This window comes from Cydia strobilella, chromosome 2 (assembly GCF_947568885.1).
Source record: "Cydia strobilella chromosome 2, ilCydStro3.1, whole genome shotgun sequence".
NCBI classification, from domain to species: domain Eukaryota; kingdom Metazoa; phylum Arthropoda; class Insecta; order Lepidoptera; family Tortricidae; genus Cydia; species Cydia strobilella.
The window spans coordinates 3,610,844-3,624,875 of NC_086042.1; the positions used below are offsets into that span (position 1 = coordinate 3,610,844).

Genomic DNA, 14,032 nt, shown 5'->3' on the forward strand with positions numbered 1-14,032 from the left:
AATATTATCTGAATAAAGGATCACCATTAAACATCAGATTTTTTATTAATATTGCGTAGCTGCCTTCGTCGGACTCTGACTATTGTAGAAAGGCAAACTGGTCTTCTTTTTCATGTAGCATGTAGCATTATCGTCACTCGCTTCTTCACGTAAAAAATACAAAAGTAAATTAGTATTTTATTTGTACGTATGACATTATATGACTTGACATTGACAAGCCATCAACGAACGCTGTCGCGACTGCACGCCGCAACAGCCGCAGTCGTGCTGCTACAGTAGTGCGGCACCGCGTAACGTCGCAACTGCAGTGCAGCGGCAGTTACAATTGGACAGTCACCTTAAGCGTAACAAATCAAGATCAAATTCATAACCTGTTATTAAAATCAAAATACGCCTCAAGCTCTGACGCTGAGAAAGTAATGAAATTAAATCTTATCTTCCCCTACAGAATTGTTTTTAATAGTGGGGATAATATTGTTATTTGCTTTGCATGGTGTAGGTTATAATAAATAACTTTGGACAGTAAGTAGGAACAAATAAAAATACAATATATCCCAACCGTTTTGACAGCATTGTCAAAACTTTTTAAATCAATTCAATTTTAATATAAATGTAGTCTAAAAGGTTTTCATAAGTTTTTTGCAGTGTTATTAGTGTTTATGCAGGCTGTGGACCAGCTATACGTAGAGGGCATACAATTACAACGGCCTACGCGTCCAATATAATAACGCGTTCCGGGTGTTGATGGGGTTGCCGCAATTATGTAGTGTCTTTCATTCATTCAGTAGAATCTTCATGTATCAAAAAGTGACCGTAAAAAACAGTAAATAGTCGGCGCCACCATACACTGAAGTACCTAGACCATACACCTAGTATTTTATATAGATGTGCCCCCGTGCGACCGTGAGGGACAGAACATACGGAATGCGACAAAATTAAAAACAAGTTTTAACATTCCAGACAAGCTACGTAATTTGGTCGGGTTTTTTGCTGCCCCTCCCCCATTTCATCTCTACATTATTATACCTGTATGGTTCATGTCATAGAGTCTCCTATATATTACAATACTCTTTGGTCTCAGAGCCTACGTAGCGCCACCGGAGAGATTAGGAACTATTATTTACAGCTGAAAGCGGTCACTTTTGCAACAATTCCGCCATAAGAGATTGTTATCCTATTTCTATACCATCCATAGCTGGTATGTTTGCGGAGGCACAAGTTGACAGCTTTGCGGCGATAATGCGCAAGAGGTGCGCTTCACTGATGCGTCGCGTGCGCGGCAGCCCCAACAGCATTCTGGAATGCGAAAATGGCCCAATGCTCAACCATTGGCAGATGCACTCGCCGTCTAGTTTTTAGTTTTAGTTTTTTTTTTGTAGTTTTTTAGGATTAGTTTTTTATGCCGTACTAACACTAGTAATAAGATTGTAATGTTTTGCTAACCTTTTAGTCTGAATTTTTTTAAGAACTCTCTTAACTATATAACCATCGGTAGACCTTAATGTCTTTGCAATAAAATGTATTTTGTCAGTTAACGTTAACACATTCACTGTCAGCGACTCGCTAGGCGGATTCTCTGTTCGTAGGTGTTTTTCGCTACAAACGGGAAAAACCATGTCTTTGGCTATGCTCGTAGTGCGTAGCCGCATTGGCAGTGAATGTGTTAAAGTTTAAAGTTAAAGTTTACAGTATGGACGATCGTAATATTTGCAACCCCTTTGTGACTAGAGTAAGTTCTAGAGTAACTTTTGTTAATGTGGTGTGTTGCTATTAATTATTAAAATGTTACTGCATATTTTTCATGTCAATACAGTCATAATTTTACTGTACATACTAGCAGAATACATTTATAAATTTTAATTGGAATTGAAAAAACAAGATTTTTTCATAAAAAATCAATCTCTCTGTGAAGTAAGTAAGTTCCTCTAACCCTTATAAATAACCTGATCTTGTATCACGTCTGGGATCTACCGCCCTGTGATATCACCCTAATAGCCTATACACGTCCTCAGTAACTGCGTAGTTTCGGAGATGTACTACATGAGGATGCGTAGTACATAGGTACTCTTACCGGGGTGATTTTGAGATGATTTTTATTTATAATTAAACTTTAAATTTAGTTTAAACGTAATCAAAAATTATGTTTATAATGGTAATTCAATTCAGCATTGCTCGCCTAAAAGAATCGCCTTTCATATTATCAGGGCAAAATTCAGTCTGTAAGACAAGAACCTACGTGCTAGCTGTAAACAGAACTTCAGATATATGAAAAAAGAAATGACCTAATCTCTTAATAAATTAATATTGTTTATATTTATTATTTCAAAATGGTTCACTCAAGTTATTTATGCCGGTTATCGTTTGACAAATTTTGATTCGCTTCGAGGATCGCCAACCACAGCAACACCTGTTTTCTAAATAATTTTAGTATTATGTTTGAGTCACTCACGGAAGTTTTATAGTATTGACGGTTAACAATATTTAACTGACGAATAACTGCTAGTTATCACTGCCAAATGTCTCTTGAGACTTAAAATAGAAACTACATGGTTACAACTTCGGGAGCATATCAAATTATTTATACCAAATATTTTGTTTCGTTAAGAAGACACACTACTAAAATGCCCACTGGAGGGCTTAGCCACTTCTTCATAGTATATGACATGTATTTCAGTTTGTAACTACATAATTATTGAAATATTTTAACTCAAACAATGTGAGGTATTTGAATTATCTAATTAATCTAACAACGCACACCGCACACCGCATTTGCCAGGTTTCATTCCACGGAAGTAGCTTTAGAATTAATTTTGAGCTCGGATTTAGGCTAGCAGTTGAAGTTACGTAAACTAAGACTAGAATATGCTTCACATACTAATTAAGGGATTTAGATATACCTACTGCTGTCCTAAGTTCATAACTAAGTTAAGATTTCTAATAGAAGAATTAGAGTTAGATCATCAAGAGATTCGTCTGCTCGTTTGCCTCCTATATCATAAAAAAAGGTTCCATCAAGACTTCTATAAAAAAAAATTATACTACGTCGGTAGCAAACAAGCATACGGCCCGCCTGATGTTAAGCAGTCTCCTTAGCCTATGTACGCCTGCAACTCCAAAGGAGTTTCATGCGCGTTGCCGACCCTAACACTAAAAAGCTGAAAGAAGTGCGCCCAAATCGCGTCGAGAGAACGTCGTCGGATTCTTCTTTCGACCATTTACACAGCTATCTCTCGACCAAATAGCTGAAAGAGAAACGTAATGGTGCCTTTCTTACGACATAGTTTGCTGGTTGGGTACTCACCGGCAGGAACACAACACTATGAGTAGGGTCTAGTGTTATTTGGCTGCGGTTTTCTGTAAGGTGGAGGTACTTCCCCAGTTGGGCTCTGCTCTAGATCTGGAATGACATCCACTCCGCTCAACATCCGCATCCGCTGTCCTGTGCCCTACCACACAAAGCGAAAGGTCATTCACAGTGCCCATACCTCTCTTTTGGACGTAGTTTAAGGACATACCCCCGGGTCCGGACGTAGTTTAAGGACATACCCGGGTCAGAACACTTAAAAATAATGCTTAAAAAAAAGGTATAATATTTAAAAAATTACATATGTATAATAGGTACCGTCTGTGAAATATGATGATTAGGCGTGATTAAAAGTCGTACAGCTTCGTACCAGATTACTACCGGCTAAGCTAGCTAGGAGACCGTTCTTATATTGCAAGATTTGCTAGAGACCAACAGACGTTAACAGATTGATAAATACAGAACAGAATGGCTCAGAGCCAGCAGTATACTGCCAGCGCGTGCCTTGAATGCCGGACTTCATCTTACGACCGCATGATATAAGCCGTGTCTTCCTGGAATCATACGCAGCGTAATACGTACGTAAGCGAATAACGTACTTGCTAAGTACGTAAGTGAATCAATCCTTTGATACCTATAGAAGTGTCCTACGTGGGCGATCTCGTTACAAACGCGAACGCCGTGGGCCCGCCGCGCCGCGCCGCTTCACTTCGCGTTCGCGAGTTGTTCGCTTACGTAAGACGCAGCTAAATAAGCGGGATTAAGCTTACAAATTAAGATGTATTAGATAAATGTTACTGTAGACTTACCACTCTCAGGCAGTTGGTAAAGTCTCGCGATCTCGTAGCTGACTTTTACGATACAGGCATAGCCTAGTGTGGAAGTCGTCGATAATCTGCATACTGTATTACAATTCTTCTTGGTTAATAAATAATTTTTACTTTCTTTTTCGTTTGTCGATAGACGATTAAGGCCGTTTCATCGGTTTGCCGCTGTCACTGTCACATTTCGCAAGAAAGAACGGGATAGACCATGCGCGCCAAGCGTCAATTTTGATCGAATTTTGTTGATTTTTATTTATTTTTAAAACGTTACCTTACAATATCGAAATTCGAAAGCTATGAAATTACTACTTAAGTTAAGATTGTTTTTTCTTCTTTTTTAGTTTATAGTATCACATAATAAATAACCGAGTAAAGTTGGATTAAAAGTCCGAGTTAGAGGTTACTTTGGGAATTAATTGTATCGAGCGAAGTGTCATAATTCGTGTATGATATTAAAGATAATATAGTCAAGAACTACGTATATATTTTCCACGTCTACGAATATCAACGCCTCTTAGGAAAACTTGATCATATAAGGAGATTTTTCGCCTTCTGGCTCAGGGAACCGCCTTAACGATTATCACCTTGGCTACGGCGCCTCTCTCTCTCTCTCTGCCTAGCCTTATCCCATCATTTGGGGTCGGCTCTCCTAGTCCTTCTTCGCCAGGACGCTCTGTCCCGGGTGGTTTCAGATGTGACATTTGCATCTTTCATGTCCTTGTTTATGGTAGCTATCCATGTTTGGATGTCTGCTCCAAAAATTTTAAGGCAACAGAAGATTGTAAAACTTAAACAACCTATCAGTTAGACATTTGCGTATATGGGTGTGAATATAATTCTCGACAAACCATGCATATAAATGAATATTCATAGGTAGGCAAGCTGTCATGAAATCGTACCGTTGCGCCGTGCCAAACCACCGAGAGTAACTGCACAACTTAAGAGGAAAGGGGACGGCCGATTCTCCATACAAACGTAGTTCCCATTTTCCTCTCTGCATATTAACATTATGAAACATATTTTTACATAATTTGATGTATATTAACCATGCTATGCTCCTACGTTTGACTTTTTTAGATTTTTTGATTATTGTAAAAATTAGCAGCAAAAACAGTTTTAATACAAATTTTTTAATACTCCTAGCTCATATAATAATTAAAAATTCAAAAATAATCAAAAGTAGCTGTAGTTGATATAGAACAAATTGTGTCAAAATATTTTCAATAATGTTAATAGCCAGAGAGGAAAATGAGGACTACGTTTGTATGAAAGGGCGATTTCGCGCGGTCATCCCCTTTCCTCTAAATGTTTTGGTCGCCCGGTCATGTTTGAAAACTTTTTGAGGTAATATTTGGGACTGGACTTTACTTGAAATTATTTTATTGCTTTACAGTTTCGTTTTGTGAACTTCAACGATGAGGTGAAAACGTTCAGTGATTGTTAGCAATTTCATTTCCATTTCGTATTTATCTGTATCTCAATAAAAGACGCTTCCTCTCTGAAGTCTATAAAATAACTTCGAGTTATGCCCTCTATTTAGTCTTCCATAATGGACTCCTGAAAAGTACTGAAGACTTTTAATATCTACTCTCTTTATATAAATTTAATTTGATTCGCAAAAAGATTTTGTAATTTTAATTTCAAAGAAAAACAATAATAATATCATTTATTGATGATATCCCAAGGTTAGTTTAATATTAATAATTTTGGGTAAATAAAATATCAATAAATATTGTATGTACCCCTAGTAATTTGGTCAAAAATGGCGCACTTGACTAATGAAGGATTGATTATGAAATTAAACCACCAGTCACAAATAAAGCCAATCTATAAAAAAAATTACAACGCCTTATATACAATCCAAAATAAATTCATTAGCGCGATGTAGAAATCGCCACTCCCGGTACAGCGCCATCTCGCGTGATATTTAGTAAACTGTTTTATATGAATGTACTCTACAGAAGTACGGACGGACGCGAACTATTATGACAATTAATGATTTAGATTTTATGCCAAATAGTTCCACATTCATTCAACCTTTTGTGACTAATCTAAACCATTTAAAGAAACATTTACCATCCTTTTAACCGTAGCCAAAAATCTTTTTAGAAAAATGCCCTCACTGTTCAATTTCCACAGAGCGCGCATTCGAAAGATAAGATAATCTATACGTGAGCCACATACATTCTCGTACGTGATGTTCGTGGCCGTCGAACTCTATTTAACGTCTCTTTTTAACGTATTGTCTATCTCCACTTACTCTTCAGCTGTAATGGAAGTGAGTGAGAGAGCAAACACGATTGCACCTTTGACGTAATTCGCTTGGTCGCGCCGCAGAAGGTTTGAATGTGATTGGCAATACTGCAATCAGAAATAAGGAGTTTAAAATGGCAGATAATTAAGTAGGTGTTGCAAGATACAAGATAAAATTAACTAGTAATTGTAGACAAGAGGTAGCCAGCTAGTTATATTTATGATTATTCTGATATTCGGGGATTCCTTTTTTTTCTACATTTGAATGTTTAATGTTTATTAATGAGGGCTACCGCGTTTAATTTCGCCGCTAGGGGCGCTAGTGTAGATGTAGTGTAGTAGCTTTCAAAATGTCAAATGCATAGATTTTTTGGGGGTTTCAAGCTTTTTATCGGGAATTTTTACTCCTTATTCATAATTGTGGTAAATCTTTTTATTCATAAATGTTAGTGGTTTAAAAAAAGTGCCAACTAAAATATATGCAAAATTAAACAGGTTGGAAAAATGGCACATTTAGACGTTTAGAACGTATTGGTTTTATAAAAATAAGCACCGAAGAATTTTGAATCTCTTTTTCTGGACCTACATCTACAGTGGCGCCAACTGGTGAACACAAAAATGGTAGGCCTCATTGATATCCATATTAGAGGATATTTGTTGACATCAACGCGTTGGACTTGACCCTCTATCTACCGTCCACCTTCCCTATCAGCACAAGTTGTCAGGGTTTCTGCGAGGGTAAAAATATAACCCTCACGAATTTCTAAATTTCTAAAAAGACTATTTAGTAGGCTCATTAAATTTAATGTTTCCGTAGACGTAGCGTCCAAACATTTCCCGACGTAATTTTCAGATACACCATTTTCCTTTTTTGCCTAATGGGATGGGCCTAATCTTTTACTGTTATTAGAAGTAACCTTTTAAATATTTTAATTCTTATTAGTTGAGCGAGGCTTTTTAGGGTTCCGTACCCAAAGGGTAAAAACGGGACCCTATTACTAAGACTCCGCTGTCCGTCTGTCCGTCTGTCTGTCTGTCACCAGGCTGAACCGTGATAGCTAGACAGTTGAAATTTTCACAGATGTATTTCTGTTTCCGCTATAACAACAAATACTAAAAAATACCGAACCCTCGGTGCGCGAGTCCGACTCGCACTTGGCCGGTTTTTTTTTGTGAAGCGAAACAGAGAAAGAAGTGTAATGAAAATGAAATTAAACAAAATTAGAGTTTATACATTTAAGGGTTTTCATTCCAAAATGTTTTAAAAGGGTAAATTCTTAAATAAATCACTGGTTAGTGATTACAGTGCCATTGAAACAGGTTTTTTTAAAAATAACTAAGGTCAAGTGCCCTCAAGGGGCAACTGCAATTACTCGAGGAATATATTATTAACGTATACTATATATATAATGCTCCGATATAAATACAATGCCGCGCGACGCTGTGCGGCGTAAGCGCCATTGACAATAAGGTCCCTTTTCATAGAAAAGGCCCCATATGTAATTTGCTTGTCTGTGTATGTGTAGGCATACCTAATGCTTGTTGTAGTGTGCGTGACCGCTAAAGACGGCGCCCGGGCACGCCTCCGCGGCCTGACTACGCGGATGTAGGATCCTACATCCGATATAGGATCCTACATCCGATATAGGATCCTACATCCGATATAGGATCGGGCAATGTGAAAACAATCTAAGGATGTTCAAAACAGTTCAGTAAATCTAAAGTAAGTAAGTAAGTAAGTATTTATTTGCAAAGAATAAGTAGGTACAATAGTGTCTTAGGTGGTAAGTGACAATTGGTTGCTTATTCTGCTATTTGTACTATACAGGTTGTACTAGCATGCAAAAATCTTAAAACTAGAAACTACTACAAATCTGGCTGTATATCTTGAGAAAGGAAATCTTTTACACTGTAATAGCTTTTATCAGTCAATAGCTTCATCAATTTATTTCTAAATCTATGTACAGGTAGTTCTCTTATAGTTTTAGGTAGTTTGTTAAAAAGTTTCATGCACATAACAAAACAGTGATTTGTGTATAATGCTGTCCTGGGAACACAGTCAAGTAAAGAGCAGCCAAAAATAAAAGCGACCTAGGATTACTAACGAGTCTGGCTCTAGACTGCATTATTTTATTTGTCGTCTTTACTATCTTTAGTTGAGTTTCAAGAGCGGGAAATGAATTCACACTTCGTTAACCGTCCGTGTTCCGACGTTTCCAATTTTATTCAGCTCTACGAAATGCGCCGATGAAATGAGGTTTTCTCCGAATTGAAATGTTTTTTTCAATTATTTATAGGTGTACTGTATGTTAACTCCTTATAGGTACAACTTTATATATAGAGACGGTAGATTGGACAGTGTGGTGCTCTCTTAGAAAAGTGGGCATAAGCTTATAAAACTTAATATAAGAGTCGCACGAACTTTAAGAAGCCCACTTGACTATCAGTCTGTCAGTAGTTCGGAACTGTCAAATTTTTGTTCTAACTGACAGGCCGATATCGTCCGGCGGACTGATAGTCAGTGGGCCCCTTTACTAAATTTAAAATGACATTCCGAAATCCTTATCTTCCTCGCGTTGTCCCGGCTTTTGCCACGGCTCATGGGGCCTGGGGTCCGCTTGGCTACTAACCCCGAGAATTGGCGCAGGCACTAGTTACGAAAGCGACTGTAATCTGATCTTCCAACCCGAATACAAACTAGACCTTATTGGGGTTAGTCCGGTTTCCTCACGATGTTAACATTCCAAAATAAATATTAAAAATCATGATCATTCGAATAACATGTCTATACTCTGATTTGTAATTAGATTCCAAAAAACTAACCTCACTCAGATCCTTTTTCTTTCGTAATAATGGAAAATATGTAAAGAAGTAAACTCAAATTTCCCTTTTGCATACTCTAGCATTTAAAATAAATATAGATGTATCCTTTTAGCTTTGTTTAGTTTCTTAAGACATACGCAAAAGAGGAAAAGTGAGGTTAGTTTTTTGGAATCTAATTACAAATCAGAGTATAGGTATGTCTGGTACAAAGTTCTCGCTGCTAGAAAATTTGTATACAAAGAATTTAGTCTATTTTCTTTGTATACCAATTTTTATCAACGAAAACTAGTACCAGATTATTCAGTTTTGGCCGAACGTTAATTGCAATTAACCATTAACCAGTACAAATTGAACCGTAAACCGTAACGGACGGTTAACGCATTAACGTTTTGGCCAACAGTGCCAGATATAGATATTATTTTACGTAAATGTATATGCCAAATTTTATGTAATTTAAGCATCTCGTTTTAATATGAGAGGGTAACTCTGGGGTAACTGCATTGGTATATATGGGAGGGCCTTTTCGAAATAGAGAATAACGCATATGAAAAAGGGCAAAAAGGCTTATTTACTCATAATTACCAAAAAATACATATGCGGTGTACCTATTTATTTCAAACTGCGAAAAGTAATAATGTGAAAAATCTAATCTTTATGTGAAAGTAACACTTTATTGAATATATGTAATTAGATTTTTATCGTTATTACATTCGGGCACTTTTTCAGTTTTAAACAAAAGTTACAAAAGTGGAGCCATAACAGAAGAAGAAAACATATTCATTGTGCACGATGTAATACAATAATTTATTGGTATAATACTCGTATCCCAAAGGTGGCATACATTTTAAAGATTTATTGAGCAGGTACAAATGAAATTGTGATTTATGCTTACCTAAATCCTTAATCTAAAACAAAGTTAGCGAAATAAGTATAACACGTTGAATATGGGTGCATGTATGACGTTTTGCGTCATAGCAGGCCTCCTTCACTCGCTCAAGGCCACGCGCTATATGCCTACCGCTCGGCGTATCGTCGACGATTCAACCGACAGAGGGCCGCCGAACGCCCGCCTGAGCGCTCGCACCGCGCGTTTCCCGCGCCTACGCTTCGAAATGCCGAAACCACGAAATTATTGTGCAGTAGATGGGTGTAAAAGTCAAAAAAACAAAGGAAAATTTGTCGTATTTACCGAGTAGTATTTTAAATCTCTTTATGAATTTTGTCACCATTTATTTCTTTGAACATAAGTAGGTAAATCGTAAATGAAGGAGTTTTTTGAGTCAGGTAATATAATTGTTGTTTTTAAATATTTGATTGACTAATAAAAAATATGGTTTATTTGCAACATTTGTTTTATTACAATAATAACATAAGTAACAGTACAACCCTAGCGTATTCTTACGATGACGCGTTGGCACGTGACTCGCACGGCGAGCAAGGCAGTCTCGACTCTTTGTTCGCGTACTTATGGTACATTTCTTCTCGTCCTGAGCAGCAGGTATTATTATTAAGAATTTGTAGGCTATTATAGCGTAGGTATTTTCGCTTTTGTATGGGAATGATGTATCTGTTACGTAGTAACTATTTATTAATCTGTGGTCATAGTCAACTCAACTACATTATGGTGTTCTTAAAAGCAGCCCCGGTTGGCGCAACTGGCCCCAATTGTACTGATCACTCTATAACTAAACAATAAAGTCACGAAATAATAAAACAAAAAAACTGACAATATACAAAATCGGGTTCCTCCAATATTCAGCTTATTTCCAGTTGCCGTCAATCGAAGCAGGTCTTAGGTCTCTCAGGTCGCTTATACCTCTGCCTTTAGGGTACTGCAGCGCCATCTAGTGAATGGAAGTTGAGTTATTATTATTAAGCTTTCAATTCCATCTATTGATTGTGTTCGATGTTCAGTACAAAAATGCTTGAGCCGCACAGTGTCGCACACTAGTGGAATCTCGCCTTAAACCTCCCGCGTATGTATACTTACCTTTTTTTTTATAGAGGGGGAATGCGTTACGCATACCACCCAGACGCAGGGACGGGCCTGGGATGGTTATGTGGGACTCCCATACAGGCTAATGGGACCCATGGTTTACCCACTAAACCCCCTCTGTTGCCGCCTCACTGCTATACGGCGAGGTCCCAGGAACGCCGAAGTATTCTTCCGCAGCCTCGCCAGCGTATGTATACTTACCTAACTCAACTTCCGTTCAATGGCGCTGAATATTGGTATTAGAACGCGAATTCAGTCTTCTTGTTTTTATTTGAAGAGAACATTAAGAACATTAACATGTACATACCTAACGCAGTCTCTGACCTACAGCTTCGTCCGTATAGCCCGAGGGCCGGTGAAATATATCGCACGGTCTAATAAATGTACCGAATCCCGCCCACGGCACAATTTGTGGCCGGGCTAATTCCTTGCGTCATAAATACAGGTCATGGGATCATAAATAATCGTACTGGCAAGGGTTGATGACAAATGATGATGTATCTGACGAAAGGAAATGATGTCGCTACAATTTTTTATCTCATTAATACATGTTTTTTTCCTGGCGCAATATATTTTTGAAGATAAGAATTTAGATTTGTTGCATTGAGATTTATTGCAAAATTATCATTGAAGCATTGTGCGTCAGGAGGACTCTTAAAAGGTTAAAAGGCTTTAAAAGGAAAGGCATTATCTAAAACCCTAATAAACCCTTACAAACATTCTGATTTTTTTTAAACACTGGCAATTCAGCTATAGTTAAATAAAAAACCGGCCAAGTGCGAGTTGGACTCGCGCACCGAGGATTCCGTACTTTTTAGTATTTGTTGTTATAGCGGCAACAGAAATACATCATCTGTGAAAATGTCAACTGTCTAGCTATCACGGTTCATGAGATACAGCCTGGTGACAGGCAGACAGACCGACGGACAGCGGAGTCTTAGTAATAAGGTCCCGTTTTTACTCTTTGGGTACGGAGCCCTAAAAAGTATATAATAGAAAATTTGTAATATCAAAAAACTTGCATCGGCCGGGAATCGAACCCGGGCCGCCCGCGTGGCAGGCGAGCATTCTACCACTGAACCACCGATGCTTGTACCAAAACGTTCATATTGACTGACCTCTTCATACAAATACTACACAAAATTCACATAACATGTATTGCACCAAAATGTGTAATAACATCAGAAAATAAATTAAAATTGGGTCTTTCTAATTTCAGCCTTAAAAGAAGCTGACCAAGGTTTAAATTAGAATGGACACGTCGTGGGACTTACCGCCTTCTATGTAGTTGTAAGCGTGCCGTTCACTTTTGCCAATCTAAACAAATTACTACGCAACTTTCATCATTCGACGAGATCTTGTGGATAGTGAAATTAAAATTAGCTGTTGGTTTGCTAGAATATACATAATTTATAACTATTACAAATACCGATGCGAGTCGGACTCGCGCACGAAGGGTTCCATTACGCAAAAAACGGCAAAAAATCACGTTTGTTGTATGAGAGCCCAACTTAAATATTTATTTTATTCTGTTCGGTCTCTCGGAACTTCTGTCGGAAATTGATTTCTACTAATTTAGACTCAAAAGACAGTTCCTACTAACACAAGTAGCATCGTTAATTTCTTTCTCAGAACGCGTAACTTAAGGGGCCCACCTATTACCAGTCCGCCGGACGATATCGGCCTGTCATCGGAAGATCGGAACTGTAAAGTTCTTGTTCTAAATGACAGGACAATATCGTCCGGCGGACTGGGCCCCTTAGTTGCAGGAGAGGATATAATAGGATAGAGCGGTACTGTCATAGTAAATTTTATAGCCACAGTAAATTCACTGCCATCTGAATTTAAAACGACACACGATTGAAACTAAAAATAAAAATATGGATGATTTTTGTTTATTTGCATTAATTATTTTTATACGATTTTGACCCATGTTCCTTCATATCAGTGAAGCGTTAAAATTGTTAAAAACAAACGAAACCGTACACCATCTATTCAAGAGTAGGCCAAAGGTAGTGGCGCCATCTGATCGAGAATAAAATTTTCTTGATTTTCGAGGCACGTTTTTTTCTTTAGACTGTATACATCTATTACGGAGATCTATCTTTGATCGCAGCACCTGTTAACAAAACGCCAGGATAGCTACTGTTTCCAGGTTTTCGAGCTCAGTCGTATCAGTAGCATCATCATTCAAAATGCAATTGTAAATGAACTTTATTGCGTAATAATTACGATTGCTTTTACAACTATTCTTTTTCGTCAAATACGAGGTATACGCAGTAATCTAAGGTTAATTACCACGCTCGAGGTTAGTTAAAATTCGTTTGCTCCAGTCAACTTATGATTAATGACTTTGAGCACGGCTTTGCTTTGTTGGTAATTATGCCCATATAATATTGGCGGTGTCCTGCGACTTTACGTGCCTGTTTTTAGGGTTCCGTACCCAAAGGGTAAAAACGGGACCCTATTACTAAGACTCCGCTGTCCGTCTGTCCGTCCGTCTGTCCGTCTGTCTGTCTGTCACCAGGCTGTATCTCATGAACCGTGATAGCTAGACAGTTGAAATTTTCACAAAAGACGTATTTCTGTTGTCGCTATAACAACAAATACTAAAAACAGAATAATATAAATATTAACATACAACAAACGTGATTTTTTGCTGTTTTTTCCGTAATGGTACGGAACCCTTCGTGCGCGAGTCCGACTCGCACTTGGCCGGTTTTTTATATTAGGGTAAGCATGATAATACATTATTGAAAATATTTCGACGCGATTTGATTTATATCAACCACAGCTATGCCCCTTCGTTTGATTTTTTCAAATTTTTGATTA

General features: G+C 37.8%; 1 non-coding gene across 1 annotated transcript; it reads right to left on the reverse strand.

Annotated features, from left to right (window-relative positions):
• Nucleotides 1-12,219: 12,219 nt before the first annotated feature.
• On the reverse strand, nucleotides 12,220-12,290 carry Trnag-gcc (transfer RNA glycine (anticodon GCC)). The gene has a single exon. It is a non-coding gene; the product is annotated as a tRNA-Gly (tRNA).
• Nucleotides 12,291-14,032: the final 1,742 nt, after the last annotated feature.